The sequence below is a fragment of the Columba livia genome, chromosome Z (assembly GCF_036013475.1).
Source record: "Columba livia isolate bColLiv1 breed racing homer chromosome Z, bColLiv1.pat.W.v2, whole genome shotgun sequence".
NCBI lineage: Eukaryota > Metazoa > Chordata > Aves > Columbiformes > Columbidae > Columba > Columba livia.
The window spans coordinates 80,670,889-80,691,817 of NC_088642.1; the positions used below are offsets into that span (position 1 = coordinate 80,670,889).

The following is a 20,929-nucleotide window of genomic DNA, read 5'->3' on the forward strand; positions in this document are numbered from 1 at the left end:
CCTGTTCTTCCCACTGCTCTTCATGCATTGCTGCCCTGCCCATAAATTTGTGCTTCCTCCTGTAGAACAAAGCCTGGCACCTGGTGACAAATATATCATTTTCCATCCTCTGTCTTAGCAGCTGGATTTACAGAAAATAGACTTCAACCCTTTCTTGAGGCTCAATGTTTGCGGAATGACCACACGAGGACAAAACCTCTATATTCTGGTCAGGATAGTTGACTGGTCTTTCGTCCCTTGGCCACAGCATTTTATCAGTCCATTATATCCTTTACTGATTTTTCAAAACTGTTGACATGTATGAAGTGTTTAAATGGCCAAGTTTTCTCTAAGCTTTATTGAGCATATTTAAAATAGAGGAAGATATTGGTGAGATGTAGTGTGTTTGATTTGTACTAGATTTTGCTGCCAGACACAGAAAATGTATGAATGGAAAAATAAGCTTTACAGTAGCTCCACAGAATCATCTCAGCTTCTTTAAGGAATATGAGGCCAGTTAAAAATAAACACTGTAATCATCAACAGGTTGTTATTTCCCTCTTTCTTTTTATGTTTGTCTATCTATAATCCTTCACCACTGACTCCAGCCCTTCCAGATGGAGTGGAGCGCTGCCCTCAACATTTTCATTTGTGACTAATTTAGTCAGACACATACACAAATACAAGGCTGAAGTCAGATCTCATTTACACTAGTGTAAATCTGTAGCTGGATTTGGAACAGCTGTAAAGACACCAGTTGAGTTATTCTAGATGTACAGTGGTGTTACCAAGTCTGTTACATCAGTGTTACTATCTCTTGAAACATACAGTATTTGAAATATGCAGAGCTTAATATAAATGAATGCAGAAACAATTAACTATTTCAAAGGCAGCTGGTGTTTTTCCATTATATAAATGGGGATCTTTAATACTAAGTGCCATATTCAAAATACCTGAGAAATGTGACATACAGAGTAACACATACGTTTTACAGAATCTTTACAAAAACATGTTACAGAAAGAATGGCAGCTGATCAGAATTATATTTAGCTTTTATTTTAAGCACTATCTATGTTCTAAAAGATCCCAAATATATTTTGAAATTACGTGTTTAAAGACTACTTCACAAATCAATAAAATGCAGCCACCCTGGGGTGAGTATATTGTCAGCTTATGCAGCTACACCAGCCAGCAAAGTCTTCAGCAGCAGAAATTATGTGTACCTCAGACAAATAAAATTGTAACACAGAGTATGAGTTTCTTGGGACGGAATTTTTCCTAGGGAACCTTTGATGACCGCAACATTTTGCTTTTCCATTTCATCTGAAGCGGAGCACCTCCAGCACCGTTGAACTGGTGCAGCACTGACTCAGCAGTGGAAATGCCACCCACTGAGATGAGAACACCACTTCCTCCAGCACCATGGTTTTCTTTGGAGGTCTCCCATAAAAATCTTGAATGTATCCGTGTTCTGAACAATATTTTTTTTTTCTTTTCAGAATTTGAACATTTATTTTATGGAGGATCAAATTGCAGGGTATTACAAAAAACAGTACCAATATGACAATAAGCAAATGTTGCTGAACAGTAGTTCCTTTCAAAGGAAAAAGAACATTCTCTTTCATTTTTATGGCACCATAATTGTTTTGTCCATTGGTAAAAATGCCTAAATCGATATTTTTTTTAAAAAAACCAGTGAATTATAATAGAGGTTAGATGTCTGAAACTCTAGCCTCCTGTTTCTTTGCAGGACAGAGGCCTTAAATAGCAACAAAGCAATAACCATCAACTTGATGTTCTGCTGATAGAGTCAAGTTTTCACCAAGAAGAAAGAAAAGGAAGTGTCTCCACAGTTTAGAGTGAGCACTATCTGAGAAAAGAAATTGGCCCATGATTTTAACTATGAAAACAGATGACTCAGATGATGCAGACTTTCACACTTGATTTAAGATGGCTTTGTTTTTTCCTGTTAGATCAACAATTTATATAAGTTCTGTTATTTACCAGAAACATTTGTGCAAATTGTATCTATCTTTAAACAGCTGCTAAAATCTCTAGACTATGATATGCATTTGTCTGCTTACCAAAGTGTCATCTGCTAGAAACAAAGAGCTGGGTTTTGTTTTCCCATGGAAAATCCTCCAGCAGTGGCAAGATTCAGCCAGAAGCTTTGCATGTTGAAACTTGCAGATAACTCAACTAAGCACTAGCCAAAAAAAGGAGTGAGAGAGTACAGTCAGGAGCTGTATGGAGGAGCTGGATGAAATTCCAGAACTGCATCATTACCCTAGAAAGCTGGTTCTTCAAGAAACTCTGTTTCCCTGGAGCTTAACTTCTTCAAAAGTCATGCTGCTCTTACCACTCTGCTCCTGCCACTCTGCTCCTCCCTTGAGAGGAAAGGAAAGAATCACACATGGAAGAATTAGCAAAAAGTGGTCAGATTTTGAAAAGATTTTGGAGAATTTTGGAAGGTTCCCAGGCAAGGGAATTCTAAGTATTCATTACTGCAAATTTTGCCATCATGGAGGCAAAAGATTAGGTTATCCAGGGGTTAAGCTTCTAAGATATACCTCCAAAACCTTCAGTTTAGCTCCCACTTCTGTTACTAACTTCCTGCATGGGCCTTGTTAATGCACATTTCTATAGTTCTGCCTCTTTAAAAAGTTGAATTATATAAATTACCAGTGGAATTGAGGTGCCATAAGAAGGAAACACCCAAGCAACCTGTAATGTACTCAGTAAGGAGTCTAATATAGACAGACAGACCCTCACATGCACCTGCAAAAAAATGGATTACATACTGCTGTCTGTATTTAAGGTAAATTAACAATAATGATCAGTTTCAGTGCTCTATTTGGGAAGGAAGAAAACTTGAGAAACAAGGCAGCTTCTAGTTCTTATCACTACTTGAGAAAGTAGAAGTGGCATACTCTAGGTCTGATCAGAAAAGTTTGATCAGAACTGAGGACAGAGTGTACAGAGACTGTAGAAAATTCATGGTTGAAATAGGAAAAGAAAAAAAGAAATGGGAAGGGAAAGGGAGAAGAAAATGGAAAAGGAGAGGAGAGGAGAGGAGAGGAGAGGAGAGGAGAGGAGAGGAGAAGAGAAGAGAAGAGAAGAGAAGAGAAGAGAAGAGAAGAGAAGAGAAGAGAAGAGAAGAGAAGAGAAGAGAAGAGAAGAGAGAAGAGAGAAGAGAGAAGAGAGAAGAGAGAAGAGAGAAGAGAGAAGAGAGAAGAGAGAAGAGAGAAGAGAAGAGAGAAGAGAGAAGAGAGAAGAGAGAAGAGAGAAGAGAGAAGAGAGAAGAGAGAAGAGAGAAGAGAGAAGAGAGAAGAGAGAAGAGAGAAGAGAGAAGAGAGAAGAGAGAAGAGAGAGGAGAGAAGAGAGAGGAGAGAAGAGGAGAGAAGAGGAGAGAAGAGAGAAGAGAGAAGAGAGAAGAGAGGAGAGAGGAGAGAGGAGAAGAGAAGAGAAAAGAGAAGAGAAGAGAGGAGGAGGAGAAGACATTCATTCAGAAGCTATTGTTCTTTTTTTGTGAAAATTTTGCCTTGTCCAAAAGCAGCTAAAGCATATTTTAAATGTTAGTGTTTTTCATTGTAAAACTATATTTCTTTTTTTGGACAAAATTATAGTTTTGTAGAGAAGAATTGGTACATTTGCCTGCCAAAGCCCTCCTTGTCTGAAATCTTCAAACCTTTAATCACACGGCATTCCCACACAGAGAATTCTGTGGGCTGCAAAAGTTGTTTCTGCTTCGATCCCCTAATTCTGCAGGAGTGCTGGACATATGGGGCAAGATTTCAGCCTATTTCATTTTTTTTGAGACTTCGTAGAGGTGAGAATGAAGGACACTGAGAACATGTGTGTGACTGGTACTGTCTCTCTTGGTGAAGACGTGGTTGTGGGCTCTGACCAGTTTGGTGGCTTTCACCACAGCAGAATAAACCCCCGTGCAGGGCTGCCAGCTCTGCCATCTGATATTATTCACCCCATACAGAGCTGCGGAGGTGGAACAGTCAAGGAGTGGACGTGCATTCCCTTCTCCTGAATCGGCTGTGAAGGTCGTGACCTTTAATGGAGGAAAGGCAACAAATAGCTTGGGCGTTCACACATCTCCAGCTATCACAGCTGTTTCATCAGGCAGCTCTGTTTCACAGAGCCATGTTACGTGTAAGAAAGGGGACTTTTCTAACTGGGAAAAATCCCAAGCCCAGAACTGACCTCCTTTGTGATTTGTCACTTCACAGGGTTTGCAACATGGACACAGGTAGTGTTTTGGGATTATGTTCCTGAGAAGAAGGTAAATCTTCTGGAAAAATGTTCAGAAGTCAGTAACATTCTGACTCTTTTTCTAACATGCTCAGCTTGGGTACAAGGAAGAACATTGTTGTATCCCTCCCTAATGACGAGCTGAAATTCAAAGGTGCACAAGCGCTACTCTCAGTCCCAATATCCAGCTGTGTTGGAGGCTTGGACCTGAAACTGTTATGCTGAGAGATGGAAAAATAGTGTTTCCTATCAACATATTGTGGCAAGAAAACCGAGCTCACTTACTTATTCCATTATCTTGGCCACCTTCTAAGTTGTTTGCAGCCATCAGCTTGCTGCCACAGTAACAAGAGCAGAACAGAATTTATAATGCAATAAGACAATCTAGAGGAAAAGTGAAGTGTATTACATGAAATGATAAAGGAATACTTCAGGTTCTCTAACATTCATTTTTATGTTTGAATATGAAAATTCATTTTTAAAATCTATCAGAAGCTGACTGTGGCAAAGAAATCAGAGACTGTGATAATGAAGATGAGATTACCTCAAAATACATATGGCTTTGCCTCTTACTATAGACATACTAAAATTGAAGTTCTGGCAAAGAGATCCTAACTGATTTCAGTGGGTCCAAGATTTCACACAGCACTTAGAGTAGCAAAAGGGCTCAGCAATAACCTAAATAACCAAAATTTCAGTGAAAAGCAGTAATGCTACGAGTTCTTTTCCATAAGAGGCCAATAGGAACGTAAGCAATGGGCAAATAACAACTTCTGCAGTTCAGAAGTGCACAATTTTGCTCCTACTATCTGCAGAGATTCACAATCCTAAGGTTTGTTTGGAGTTTCTCAACAACATGAAACTTTCAAATAAATTGCAGCAAAGCTTACTTACATTGATTCCAAAGTTTGGCAGGATTCCTGTTTCTGCCTGGGGTACACTGGATCACAAGACCCCAGGATAAAATAGCAGCAGCAGGAATGGATGAGGAGTTGTTTTATTCCTGCCACTGAATTCGTCGTGGAGATCAGTAGGAAGCAGACTCAACTGCAGAAAGTTTAGTCAGCTCTTTTGCTCTGTCAGTCTCCATGAAGGAGGAGGTGGAATTAAGAACACTTCTCCCATGAAAAAGACTTTACAGAAGGAGTAGGAGGTTTCCTCAGACTCCTTAATGGGAAGGGAATGAAAAACTTAGTCTGTGGGAGAGACGAGAGGTTTCTATAACCCTTGGGGATTCAGTGCTTCACCTCAAGTCCTGGCCCAGAAGCATCTTTCTTCTGTTCAGGTTACAGCATAAAAAGTCTCTGTGGCCTTAGTTGTGAATCCCTCATGGGCATTACCATCAGGTGAGTTTAGCCCCACTGAACAAACTCTTTACTATTGATGCAAGTCAAGCTGGAATTGTCAAATATGGTCATCTATGGGGGTCCTAACAGTTCGAGGGTTCTGCTAATGAACTTGCTATACCTGCCATGGTTTGAAAACTATGAATGAAGACATCTCAGGACAGAGGAATGAGAGCACAGCTTTCTAAGCGTCCTTTGGAATAGAAGCATGTTTTAAAATGTCAGGGTAGGAAAATGATCAACGATGATTGTTCTCTTTTAGGCACATTACTTTTAGCTTACACTGAAAACACAAAGAGAAGTCCACACCCTTGCCGTAAGGAAGAAAAAGGCTATGGAATAGGTACAATAAAGGATTTAGGGATGCAGAAAACTTGATTCAGCAATGCTTACTATTAATATTTAGCACCTGACCTCCAGAGTGGAATTCACACTGTGTTAGGATCTAAGGCTTCATATATGGGGCACCGGAATAGTTTGGTGCTATATAACAGGATCCAAACCTGTCAGCATGTGCTGAAGTTGTGAGTGACCCAGACCAAGCAAACAGGGTCTTGGAAACCCTACCCCTCATCAGAAGTTACGCTGCTTACCCATGGCCGCAGTGACACCTCCATCCACAAAGTGCTGCTGGGCATTCAGGCTTTGACTTGGGTGTACTGTCCCCTCCTACAGCTCATCTTTCAAAGACCTGGGAAAGACTCTTCCCTTTTAAGAAAAGGCTGCTTTTGCAGATTTTCTGTATAACAACTAGTGGTTAGAAACCTACTATAAAGCTGGAAACACAGGTTCTGTTTCTTCTTTGATCTGAATGGGTTCAAATCTACTGTTCCCCATATTGCTATAAAGGATGGGATTTACCGCTAGTCCCATGATCTAGGCAGTTCCAGATTGTTTAAGCCTTGCATTTCCCTGTAATATTTTGCTTTTGTGCATTAAAAAATGCGACATTTGTTGGGTCAGAGAAACAAAACTCAATAGGGGACAGAGCTCTGTGGCTTGTTACAGCATTTTTGTTTGAGGGAAGCTCTGTTGAAATCCTATTTCTGCATCAGAGCTGGTGTTTGCATTTTACATTGAACAGACTGCCAATAAAAGGCAAAAATTATAATTTAAGAAAGAAATTAAACTGAAGTCTCCATTCACTCGATAGCACACAAACACCAACAATATTTTCTGATTCTGTTTTGTGAAAAGCTTGATCCTATGCTTGCTCTTTGCATTAGGAATTGCTTCGTGGGATATTTTGTTCATGGAAGGCTGAGAGTTCCTAGATTTGGGGCTCAAACTGGGAAAAGACTCTTCTCAATTTTGTCCCAGACTGGGATAATACTTGGTAACTACAGTACAGGCCCCTAGGAATGATCAAGATCAAACAATAAGATCTCCCACAAAGTTCACATGCCTCCAGATTAAGCTTTTGGATAAATGACCTTAGTTGCTGTATTTTAAAGTTTATGATTAGTCACTTCTGTGAAACAATTTCAGATATAGGATGGAAAGTTCTGAGTATAATTATGAATTTTTATTCATGAGTTAAACAATATATGTGGGTTGTGCAAAAATTTACATCTGAGAAGGCAAGCTTCTTTTCACATTGGTTAGAAAAACACAGATCAAATGCTAAGGCATGTGCTGGTAACTGGGAAACATAACTCTCATTTTTAAAAAGAGAGAAAAGGAAAACCCGGTGAACTACAGGCCAGTCAGTCTCACCTCTGTGCCCAGCAAGATCATGGAGCACATCCTTCTGGAAGCTATGCTATGGCACATGGAAAATAATGACCTGATTGGTGACAGCCAGCATGGCTTCACTAAGGGCAAATTGTGCCTGACAAATACGGTGGCCATCTATGGTGGGACTTACAGCATCAGTGGGTAAGGGAAGAGCAAAAGTTGTCATCTACTTGGACTTGTGCAAAGCATTTGACACTGTCCCACACAAGATCCTTGTCTCTAAATTGGAGAGACATGGATGGACCACTCAATGGATTTGCTGGATGGTCACGCTCAAAGAGCTGTGGTCAATGGCTTGATGTCCAAGTGGAGACCACTGGTGAGTGGTGTTTCTTAGGGGCTGATATTAGGACCAGCTCTGTTTAGCATCTTTGTCGGTGACATGGACAGTGGGAATGAGTGCACCCTCAGCACATTTTCTGGTAACACCAAGCTCTGTGGTGGGGTCAACATGCTGGAGGGAAGGGATGCCACCCAAAGGGATCATGACATGCTTGAGAACCGGACCTGTGCGAGCCTCATGAAGTTCAGCAAGGCGAAGTGCAAGGTCCTGTGCATGGGTCAGGGTAATCCCAGCACAAATACAAGCTGGGCAGAGAAGGGATTGAAAGCAGCCTGGGGAGAAGGACTTGGGGTGTTGGCTGATGAGAAGCACAACATGAGTTGACCAGGTGCACTTGCAGCTCAGAAAGCCAACAGTAACCTGGGCTGCATCACCAGCCCTGTGGGCAGCAGGTCTGGGGTGATCCTGCACTTCTGCTCCACTCTGGTGAGACCCCCCTGCAGTGCTGGTCCAGCTCTGGGTCCTCAGCACAGGACACACACGGACCTGCTGGAGAGGGGCCAGAGGAGCCCCAGGAATGATCCGAGGCTGGAAACAGCTCTGCTGGGAGGACAGACTGAGAAAGTTGGGGTGTTCAGCTGGAGAAGAGAAGATTCTGGGAAGACCTTACAGCAGCCTTCCACTACCTAAAGGGGACCTACAAGAAATCTGGAGAGAGGCTTTTTACAAGTGTGTGTAGTGATAGGACAGGGGGTGGTGGCCTTGAACTGAAAGAGGGGAGATTTAGATTAGATATAAGTAAGAAATTCTTCCCCATGAGGGTGGTGAGGCCTTGGCACAGGCTGCCCAGAGAAGCTGTGGATGCCCCATCCCTGGGAGTGTCCAAGGCCAGGTTGGATGGAGCTTTGAGTAACTTGGTCTAGTGGAAGGTGTCCCTGCACATGGCAGAAGGGCTGGAAATAGGTGATCTTTAAGGTCCCTTCCTACTCAAACTGTTCTATGAGTTTCTGTGATCTTAACTACTGGAAACCAAATGGTAAAGCTTCCATTTTACTCATATATGCTTGAACACACTAGAAGCATGTAATAATCAAGCCTTGGATTATAAAAATGACAGGAAAAAGCTATGTGTTTTTATGTTTTTCATATTATAGCCATGATTGTATTGTAGCAAGCTAAATATACTTTAAACATTGCACACTCCATTAGGAACTGCTGTTTTGTCAAGATTTTGATCTTTTTTGCATCAATCTATAGCAATCTATAGCAGCTGTGTGTTGTTTAAAGCACTTCTATTGACTCTTCTATAATTTGCTTTCTTTGAACAGCCTGTGTGCTGTAACATTTGATCAAAGAAATAAATGTATACTTTAACAACCCAAAGTAAAGTACATGCACATTTTTATAACTCTGCACTATAAAATGTAATTATAGTTGTCTATAGATCACACAAGATGATATAAATAAATGGTTTTGAGATTTTCTTAGTGCAAATCTATCCAATATATTACAAATTTTTGCCTCTAACACCACTGTCTATCATGTAAAAGCATTAATGAAATGTTTAGAGCACAGATGATGCAACTTCTTTTAATAGAAATTTTTACTCCTCCATTAACTTGTAACCATATACAAAAACACTCATAGTAAAATTAAGTAAGGAAAACACATTAACCTAAAGTTGTAGATTTATAAATTACCACATAAAGGAAATGTTGATTGAAACTCTGCGGTAAAGGCTGTTTTTTAATTCAAAGAAAAATGCCTATTTAAGATTTTATTACCTTCAATAGTTCTGGACTATGGATATTAATTCACAGCTGACTGCTAGACTTGTGATTATTAAAAATGTAAAACAATAAAGCATATGTGTTTGAGGTTTCATAGCCCTGCAAATTTGGTGACTTACATTAATTTCAGCCATCTTTTATGTAAACAAACACACAGAGGCCTCCCTGAATTCAGGGCAAATGGAGTCTAATCAATATGAACTACATAATACATAAAGGATGGATGCAAATTTTATAGTACACAAATAAATAATTAATTTATACCTTCTTACTGTAATAAGGAAGAAAAGTCAGCATATTTTGAAGTTTAACAGAACCTTTGCCAGAACAGTGAGAACTGTGGAAAAGGCATCTCAAGAACATAAAGTGTCTGTGATCTGTGTGCAGTCCAGGGAAGGAGAGGCACGGAGATATTTTCTTCATGGAAAAGAGGGGTAAGGTGCTTTAACCTTAGCAGAGTATTTGAAATTCCAGCTCCCCAGAAGGTGGAGGAAAGAAGGCAGAAAGCCAGGACTAGACCAACTTTTTGTATCCCCATCCTCTCTGGTGATGAAGCTCCTCCTGCACAGTGCCCTTGTTACTCAGGGAAGGGCTTTCACTTCTTGCCACCTCTCTGTGGTGTGGAAGAAAAGCGTGTTTTTACTTCTTAGTATATATACATAAATGCTACTCATGGTATGAACTACTTACGTCCCAATTCTGCCACCCTTACTGACACTGGAACTGCTTCAGAAAGAAAGCCACTATTCTGCAGGCACTTGCAGGAATGTTCAGCTTCATCCTTGTGAATATTTTCACTGAAAGAGGACTTCCATGGATTTTTGTAGAAATAAGACCTATTCTAGTGCTGCTTACTGCAAAAAATTATAGAATCCATAGAAATTGGTGTCTGTGCTAGGAACCGTAACCAGAGACTTCTGAATTTAGTTAGAGGGCTCTCATTGATCACTCTGGGCTTTGAATCAGGGGTCTAATTAAACCTGAATGGTGGGCTTCACATATCAGAGTTTTTTAGCCTTTGATAGGGCTTTTTTTACCTAATACAACCATGAGCAGTGGCTAAGGGCCGACATCTGGAAACACTTGTACGCTAAAAAAACCTTTGCTCATGTGTAAGCATGTGAAGAACAGTGTCATCACTTGCTGATTTTGCTAGAAACCCAGTGCTGCATAATCTTCAGCACTGGTTTGACAAAGAACAGTTGACGGCTTGTGGGGGCCCAACAAAACAAAAAGTCTTGGGGGAAAAGGGGACAAGGTCAGTAGTTTGCATTAAAGATGGTTGTGAGGTAAAAGAAGATATGGTATTTGTACACTTGTGATTATTTCTACTGTGTGAGAATCCAGGTAAATAACCACATTGTGTATTTACCTTACAAGGCAGGGATGTCTCAATGGTGAAAATGAAAAATGGGTTTGCTCACAAAAGCCTTTGTGTCTGGAACATAGCTATAAGTAGCTCACTATCTAGGTTTAAAATGGTAATGCAGGGTAGTGTGTCCTATTTTTCCATGCTTGCAGTGAAGATACAATACGAGAATTCAGCCTTGGTAATTACTAATACACCACACAGACACAATTACACCCTGTGTACTGCATAAAGGAATCACTTGTGGTCTGCCTCCATTACAAAGAGCAGTAGGGGGCCAAAAGGCAAGAAGACAAAATGCTTTACAAGGAGGAAGGAGACCAGAAGAGTCGATGTACCCAAATACAAGGACCTTGATTCTTTTTGGAGTGATTTAAGTCCCTTTCCATCAATTATCATCCTTTGTCTCCAGAGTCTTATCACAAGCAGCATTACAGGAACTGAACAAAACAATACTCAGGCTCAAATAACCCTGTGAACTGTGCTGACATTTCCACACCCTGTTGCTGTGTTTCACCAGGTTACTCAGATTTAAAAAGAAAGAAAAAAAAAAAAAGGAAAAAGCCAAAAAACTCCATACAGAACAACAACAAACATTCCTGTTTTAAATAACATGCTCAACCCTTCCTGGTATCTTTTCTGACGTCTAATATCACTGATGCCTCTCACTGCAATATCACAATGGTGATGTGATATGAAAACCTCGGTAGCATAAAACAAGACTGATTTTCTCTGATACAACATCTTTTCAAAATAAAAAGTTCCTGCTTTGCAGGGTTCTCAACTGGTTTATTTGTAAGTTAATTAGATCCTGTCCCTTCTCATTTCCATCTCCTTTGCTCTCTTGGTGAAATCTGTGTTTCAGATAAATGAAGAATTACAAATAAAAAATGTCACTTATAAATTTGCAGAAGTTCTCTGCAGCTGAAGTTTGATTTCTCAGTGAAATAAATCAGCTGCCTACTCATCCACTTTTACTGTTCAGAATCAGAGTAATAAATTTTTCTTTCTTATTGATATGTGAAGTTTTGAGGGCACCATTTTAAGTATGAAATCAATGAAAAGCATCCATTTTTTTCATTCATTCACACTAGATATGTGGCATTTCATGGTAATTCTTGACAGAACATTGCAGTCTGAAAATAAATTAAAAAACATGTGGAAACTAAAACAAAAAGGACCTTAGGAAAGTCAGCTATTTTTGACAGTAAGTTAGCTTCTGTGAAACAAAGCCTTGTCTTTCAGAAAGTGTTTACGATCTATGAGAGAAAAAAAAAATATCCTTGGGCTAAAATGTTTATTGGCACCTAGGAGTCTGAAGAGAGCAAGTCAGGCCTGTGGTTTTTTGAGGGCACTTTATCATCGCCTGCATTCTCAAAGGGATCTGTGAATGAATAGAGCCGGATTACTCAGCCTTCTATTCCACGCCTATTCCTCTCCATTTTCCTTGGCAAGACTGAGAGCCAAGCTATTTTTAGTCAGGCCGTCTTCTATTTTTAGACAAATATCAGTTAAGAGGCATTTGTTAGGAAAAATTTAAAAAAAGAAAAACACAAAAGGGGGAGGGGATGAGGCTTCCCAACTCATATTGTGAAGTGAGCCCTTCAACCTGTAACTCCAGGCGTTTCAGCTGCTTCCAATCTTGGAAAAATAAAGAAAATTCAGAGTTCAGGGATTTAAAAATAAACCTACCCTCTGGCAAACAGATCAAAATACAACAAGCTGTTACTATGTGAAACAGTGACTACAAAAACAAAGAACATTCTCCAATGACTAGATTGGGATAAAACTTTGGAGCTATTAAGTTATAAGAAAGTTACACAGACATGTAAGATTTTTCCAGCTTCTCAGCCAGATATATCGTGTTTTGGAGAAAGAAACAGTGATCTGTGAAATAGACCTTGCTCGAAGAAATACTCATTTAAGTTCCCAGTTTGACAAAGAAAGGAACTATGAAGAGAGTTTGAAACACACATATATTCTGCACGCATTTTTCACTTTTGTTATCATAGCACTTTTAAAACATCCAAAACATTTCCTAAGTTATAAAAACATTTTTTTAAATGACTACTAAGAACAAAAGAAAATTAGTGTGGGGATGTGACCAATTGTAAGAACTGATCCTCAATACGTAAAAATCAGGAAGTCCAGAGCTCCCTCAAAATGTACCCAAAAGTAGTTTTTGCTCTACCATGTGCTTCAGAGTGACTAACTTTGCATCCATTTTAGCTTTCTCTGTCCCTGTTCTTCCAAGTACGGAAAAACAAGCTATCAAATGAGCTACTTCACTTTCATTTGAGATACATTAGGATTACAAACTATGTTTCATGTGAACCAAATACTTGTTGAAAATAAATCATAGTGGAAAACTTTTTTTTTTTTTTATTAGAAAGCAACCCAAAACTTATTACGCAACTTTCCCTTAGTTGCATTTTTCATATACTGGATTAATCTGAAATGTATTAGTGTCTACACTTGATTTTCTTCTTTAAGGCTGCAAAGCATCTGAAGTCTATCACTTATTAGATGCACAGCAACAGAATGCTGCAGAGCTGTCAAGGAGAGCTTGAACAACAGCCTGTCACTGCAAAATAGAGGCAAAAATCTGATGTGGATCAGTGAGAGGAAGGGAATATATTGCTGCCTTATGGATGTAGTAGAGGACCTAATTCGTACAGTCCCACTGACTGGAATAGCAGTCCCATAGAGGAATGAATTTGAGCAGCATAGAATTGCCTTCCACAGTTTTCCAGCTTTGAAGTTTTTATTGTGGTCTTGCAATAGCTAATATTTACACAAAACCCAAACTGATGGAATAATGAGACCATATTTTTTTTTTAAAATATATGTGTTTCTAGATTAATTTATTGAAAAAAAGTAAAATTGATAAAGTGGAGATTTTTTTAGTAGTTTTGAAAATGGCGTATTATCCCCTCCAGGATCTTTTTTGTACTAATTATGGTTAGGAAAAACATAGGAAATCTCACATGGGGATATTACGTTACAAACACATTTTCCAAAGGCTCAAAACTCAGAAGGCAAACAAAGAAAGACCAAAGGAATATTACAAAAATGCTGAGGATATTGAAGCCAATCCCATGATTTTGTCATACATGAGGTTAGCAATAATGGTTTGGCTCATATTTACTAAAAATGAAACAAGAAGTAAGCATTTAAAAAGCCTAATTCATCATCCAAAGGAAATTCTTTGGCCAGTTGACCCTGTTCAATCATCTCCTGGCCTGTGGAAAAAAGTAACGGTGGCTGTTTTTTTTTTTAAAACAAGCTGGTCTTCAACCAATTTACAAAGGAAATCAATAATGCTATCCCCTTTTTACAGATAGGGAAACTGAAGCATTAGGAGGAAATGTGACTTGTCCAAGGTCACACAACAGTATTTGGCAAAGCTATTAATAAAATCCAAGTCTCATGAGTCCTAGTCCAGAGCAGTATCCAATAGACTGTGCTGTCTCTAGATCACCCTGAATAACCTTTCTTACATACAGGCTTACTTTCTATACTGTCCCAGATCTTCAGCCCATGGTAGCTGAAAAAATTCCCCTGATTTCAACAGCTGTAGAGCTGATTTGATGTGTATTTCACAGCTTGTTTACATGAAGTATTATGTTATGATGACAAGAGAAGAAAATACACTTATTATATTAAACAAGCTACAACAGTTGCCTCACTTTTCCTAAAAAGAGCACATTTAGAGAGTTATATGGGCTTATTTACTACAAATAAACAGATAAGAGTCTTAATTGATATGAAGAGGCTTTCAGAATCTAATTAACCTCCCAGCTAGTCATTAGCTCTGTGACCTTTAGAAATAATTGACAGAAGGAATATTTTTTCCTCTTCATCTCATTCAGAACTTCTACGCCAAGTGACTAATCCTACATGTGCTATAGGACCCAGAGCAAACCTGTAAGAATCCATGGGACAATGTGCAGGAGGTCCACCAGCAGAAGAGTACCATGGCATTCGTCTCAGGCACAGGCAGCAAGTCACACGCACCTATTGCTGACCGAGTGCCATCCTCATCATCTCCAACCTTCCGATGTGCAAAAGCTGTATGAAGTTTTAAGTTTCGAGTCCCTCAAGCATGTAGGGGATTTAGTAGCATTTCATGCTTATTAACACTCTGCTGCTGGTCATACTAAAAGCAGCTGGATTTTCAGATCAAGTTAGCTCTTCTACAAACCTGTGGAAGTATCCACTGTTACCTATTGCATGTTGCATGTTCTCATTACACACAGTATAATAGGGTTGTAATTACATTTGCAGCCAAGATGCAAAACATCTCCCTGTGTTCCTACTCCAAAATATGTTCTCTGCAATCTAAAGTGATTTCTGCACTCCTAAACAGTGGGGTTAACTGTGATTTGGTGCTGGGTTCTCGTAACTCCCAGTAGTATGGCAGTGAAATATCGCTGAAATAAGCATGTTTTCATTATGCACAGTATTTAGAGCAAAATGTTTTTTTTTTTTGCAAACAATAACACGCATAAAAACAAAATTCTGAACTCTAGCACCCTATAAGGCTTAGTATCACTTTTTTCCCTACCATCTTAACATTAAGGTCTGTAAAGTTGTCTGTGTGTTCTAAGACACAAAGGATGTGCAGTCTGCAGCTAAAATTTCACATGTCCAAAAGCTCACTTCTTCCGCTTATAGGAAAACGCCGCTGCAAATGGCATTAATCTCTCTTGGTATGTTTGGTTCATTCTCCCTCACCAAATGTAAGAGTCCAGTAGGGAAAGGAAAATACTCTGCAAAAGGTCAATTCATTAGCAGTTACTAGAGCAATGATGATGTATGACCCTGCACAAAACCAGTAAAAGACAATGCCAGATGATAATTATCTACGAAAAGGAATCTGTAACTTGTAAATGATTTAAGAATGTTACATATTATTGTAAATCAGAACTGCTGTTTTTTAAATTTTATTCCCCATGGCCAACCAGTAACCCCATCACAATTGCCATAGCATAATGAAAATCTCTGAGAGTAGCTCAGGCTAATTCTTGATGAAGTCCTCAAGTATCACAAAAAAATAATTCAGCCAGTGTGGGATTCTCCAAAATTACTCATTTTCAGTGAGAAAAGAGAGGGAAAAGAGGATGTAGGGGCATCAGGTGTAATGTAAAGGCAGATTGAAGGAGCAGCTGGTGAGACAAGAGGCAAAGGAGAACACAACTTGGTGACACTCTCAGGGACAGGAGGACAGAAAAAGAAGTATGTGCTGGAGTGCAATTGGCGAGAGATTGAGAAGGATGAAACTGAGGATCAGTTGAAGACAAGGAGACCCTCAGAAATGGTCAAAAGATGGTCTTTGGCATGAGAGGTATAAATGCTGTTTGGTGGAAACAGGACTGATGTATCCTACATGAGGAATTGTGTTACTGTATCATCACCACCTTATTTTGCAGAAGGATATGACAGTGTATTGTGGGAGCTGATATCTTCCTATATGTAAAGGTCTATCCTGAGGACCCTTGAGTGTCCTTCTAAGTGTAAAAAAAGAAAAAGAAAAAGGAGAAAAAAAGGAATGCCAGGTGTCAGTAAAAGACAGAGCCAAAGGCAGATAGCAAGAGAGATATTTCAGGTGAGGAAAAGATACTGAGGTCATGGAAGAGTTTCTTGTGAGATTAAAATCAAAGACAGCTGCAAAGATCAGAAAAACATGTATACATGCATGAAGAGTAGCAGTTTTAAGAAAAAAGCTTTACAAAAATCAGAGAAGATTTGATGAGTGATCAGCACTGATAACACAGGACCTCAGTTAGCAAACAGAAAACTGAAGAAAGTTTGTGTTGTTCCCCTTTTTTCTCTACCAGTGATTAGTGGTATGGCAGAGAGGAACTGAGGAGGTGGACGGATGTTGGCCAGAAAATGGAAGGTATGTTTATTGGGATGAATTTGAAAGGGCTGACATAGTAGGAGAACTTGAGTTCTAAAGGCAGTGACCACTGAATAAGCAGAGGAATAGAAGCCAGTTGGAGAACAAGGGACAATAAGAGCAGCGGGGTCAAAGAAATTGATGGATTGGAGGCTTAAGAGGAGCTGAAAGATGAAGTGGTTAGTGATTTGTGGAGGAATGATTTATGTGCATACAGAGCAAGGATCAGCGTATTAGGCTCAGTATCTAAGAAACAGGGTCAAAACCAGGACTTAGTGAAAATTCACTAGAGGTCGGCTAAAGCTGAGGCAGTAGCTGGTGCTTTGACGTGAGAGAAGTGACGAGAAAGAAGGGACAGCAAGAGAGAGAACAGGCAAGAAGTTTCACTTTAAATCAGCAAAAGCTTGATGGGTTGGCTGAAGAACTGCAGCAGATTTCTGTAATACAGTTAGGGTTGTAATTACATTTGCAGCCAAGATGCAAAACATCTCCCTGTATTCCTACTCTGAAATACGTTCTCTGCAATCTAAAGTAATTTCTGAGCTCCTAAGCAGTGGATTTACAGTGATTTGGTGCTGGGTTCTCATTACTCCCAGTAGCATGGCAGTGAAATATCACTGAAATAAGCTGTGTGATGTCCACTTTGGTTTTGTAGAAACAAAGAGAGGATCTGGGCTCATTTTAAATAAAGGCAACAGAATTATAGTGCATGTATCTGTTGTAAAACTCTGACATTTCCTCTTCCTCATTTCCTCATTGCCATAAGAAAATTATTGCCTAGTCCTATAAAACTGTGCTGATAGTATTAAACAACAAACTCATAAGTTGTTGTTTTTTTGGTGGTTTTTTTTTTTTTTGTTTTTTTTTTTTTTGTTTTTTTTTTTTCGATAGAGCAGACAGGAACTGGATGTGTTGACAAACTTCTATGGACAGATTGGAACTCTAGTTGTAAAAACACTACTTCTGTACCAAAGTCTGTGTACCAAATGCCACAGGATTTTCTAATGAGAAAAAAGCGTAATCCCATTTTAAAGTAAAGAATTACAGCTCTTCTAGTAATTATATCACAGGACTTTAAATGACAGCTGCTGAATATATTGTTGTTGGTAGTTACACACAGCATTTGGAAGTTAGTATAAAGATGGTGAAAATATTTTTTTTCCTCAGCGCTGAAAGAATCCTGCACAGGGTCTGCTATTCCTTAAAATACGTTACTATATCCAGCAACCAACATGCCCTTTTTAACTGAAGCAAAATTGAATGAACGACTGTGGTGTGAGTGGTTTAGCGGGCGAGGACATAAAGGCTTCAGTTTTAAGAATCCAGTTAACTCTAAACAGAAGTTTCAGAATGAACATTTGTTTTGCAGAACTAATTCATATCGTAAAACTTCCACACAGATTTTGGTCAGGCTCACAATAATTGTCACTGTTACTTGAAACAGATAAACTTGAGTGCTGGATGCAAATATTTTTTCCTTCACAAGTACACGTTGACTTTTAGTTAACTGTGGATGTTGTAAGTGTATTTGCTGAGTGATAACTGAGACACATTCTGCTGGTAGATAATTTTTGTGATCTAAAGAGCTCAGATATACCAAATTGCATGTTAACCAACTCTATTTTGAATGATGCAACCATAAAAGACCATGTCAGTTATATTTTATACATGCAAATAAAATTACTACATGTGTGAAGAAAGTATATTTGTCTAAATTTTTAAACCAAAAGAGCTCAAGGAATAACAGCAACTGAACTTTACAATTCTTTTAGTATTAGCCACAACATTTTACATCATGACAGATGTAATCAGATCATATACCTATAATTTAGGTGGGACCAAACTGCTTGATTTGCAGTAACACAAGTATTAAAATGAATGCCAAATAATTTTTCCCTTAAAAAACAGTGTAATGTTTGTTAGATGTATGACACTTGCTGTCCTCTGATCCTTCAAATAACAAATTATGGCCTGAAGACTCATTACTTTAGAAATGTTAAATATAATTAATCCCAGTAATTAGACTGAAGTAATTTGCTTAATAAAATTAACAGCTTCAGCCAGACCTATATGAAAATTCATGTAATTTTTCCATTTGAATAGCAGTGGTCTAAATTAAAAGAAATTAACTACATATTAAAGAGCTACTCTCTCGATTTTCTTTGAATACAGATTGTTCAAAGAAGTAATATCACACTCTAATGGCTGATAACACAGTTCTACTGCAACCAAAAAGTAACTAAATAGTTAATATTATGCTGAATGTGAACAGAAATTGGATTCTAAATTAAAGACCTTTATACAGTTGACAGTTATATTTAAAATTTTCATAAGTCTACCTAAAAAAGTTTTCTTTCTCTAATACTGTGTAGAATTCTCTGAGCACAGCTATGCTCTTTTCTTCTACTGAAATATAGTTATTGAGCAGTCATTTAGTTGAAAATTATCAGATTTAATAACACTGTCTGATTCTCAGCTGCTGTTGATTGCTCTGGAAGAAAAAGATTAAAAACTTGTAAGTGTGAAATCTAGCTGTCTGTAAGCGAAAAAAAATGGACTCCTTACAATGAAAATATGTGTAATGTAGTCAGTTTAACTGATCAATTTAAATATTTTAATGTGTGGCAGATTTATATCCTGTACCTAAAAATAGATCCAAACTACACTAAGAGTCGGGCAATTTCTCAGATTGCATACTTTCATGGGCTCTATTCCTCTATTGTACTCGTACTGTGATGTTAATTATCTAGTAAAGGCATGATAATATGAAACCCTGTTCAGAACCTACACCCCACACAAGTACTCCTTTGATCCTGAAACAGTACTGGCATTGGTGTGGCTCAAGTATTTTGCACTACAGGCAGGACACCGAAAAACATAACAGTGTAACGATCAAATGACTGAATTCAGAGCCGACAGAACACATGAAAAAAACATAAACTCGCACTTCATTTGACTTTTTCTGCCTATTGTTAGATTACTTGATTTAAATAATGTTAATTTCAATTACTCGTTTTTTTTATTTGGCCTTTTTTAGAGGGCTTAAAAATTTGGGGTATAATGAGAAAAATTATACCCTAAATTTTGGGTATAGTGAGAAAACTACATGTCTATATGCAAAATTGCCTATCAGCCTATCCAAACTAACCTACCGTTTTTGCAGGAAAGGGACTTTGCTGGTGCAAAGAATGCTCTTTCTGAAAATCTCAAAGTTACGACAAAACAGACATTATTTTGAATTTTACATTTTCACTTTAGTTTCTTGAAAGACCGTAGTCCTCATGATCAAAAGTATTCATTCACTGTGTAGCAAGTAATAAACCCCTGATTACTTGCTTACGCACCTACTCCCAAAAGAAATCCTGCAGGAAGCAGCAAAGATATCACAGGAAACTTTTCCTGCTAAGAATATTCTGGCTTTTTGCCACTGAAAGAGGACAGGGCATTATTTTGGGGACAGAACTTGAATTCTGCTGGACAGGACATGGGCTTACCAGAGCTAGGTGACAGGAAAGACTTTGTGTCTATAAAGGAGATTCAAAGTAAGAAAGGAAAAGAGATGATGGAGAGGAGGAAGAAATTATGTACTTTCCTCCTGGTCTTAACTCACATAAATTTTTGTTCTCCTGTCAGAAGCTCATCCTTTCCTAAGTAGGCAGAAAATCTGCTGGGAGATCATGAAGGAAACAAACCGGTATCATCCTATACATTGACATAAGGATAGACAGAAAGGTGATATGTATCTCAGGGTTGCAGTCTTGTCAATCTGTGGTGGTGTGACTGTGGCATCTTGTAACAAGGGTAACGATGTCTCTTATACAGTATTTTTCCTCCATCAAAAACATTTTGTATGTAATTTACACATTTACTTTCTTCCACTGCTAGTCTCAAATACATGACTAACCCAGGTGAAGATGCCAAAAGAACCAAAGTTTCAATTTAGACAAAAACCAGATTATTTAAAAGTCTGAAACTAGGACCCTTAAAAAGATCTGAAGTGACCTAGGTATATGGGCTAAGTTATTCAGTAGCATTTATGAATAAATTTTCACTGATCTTTAAGACTGATCCTTCCAATACTTTAAAAAAGTGATATCTTTAGATGCCTAATCACTTATATGCTTTCAAAACAGGTGTTGCATAACTCACATAATTTATGTGTCACTATGAGTCTTTTGCTATTACGACAAAATCATCGAGACCTTCATTTATTTTACAGGGCTTGAATCCTAATGTGATTACAAAGTAAACGGACTCTTC

At 38.5% G+C, this 20,929-nt stretch overlaps 1 protein-coding gene across 26 annotated transcripts in view; it reads right to left on the minus strand.

Annotated features, from left to right (window-relative positions):
- Nucleotides 1–20,929, minus strand: part of MEF2C (myocyte enhancer factor 2C) — a 140,377-nt gene that overhangs the window by 46,266 nt on the left and 73,182 nt on the right. The gene's annotated exons all lie outside the window — the stretch shown is intronic.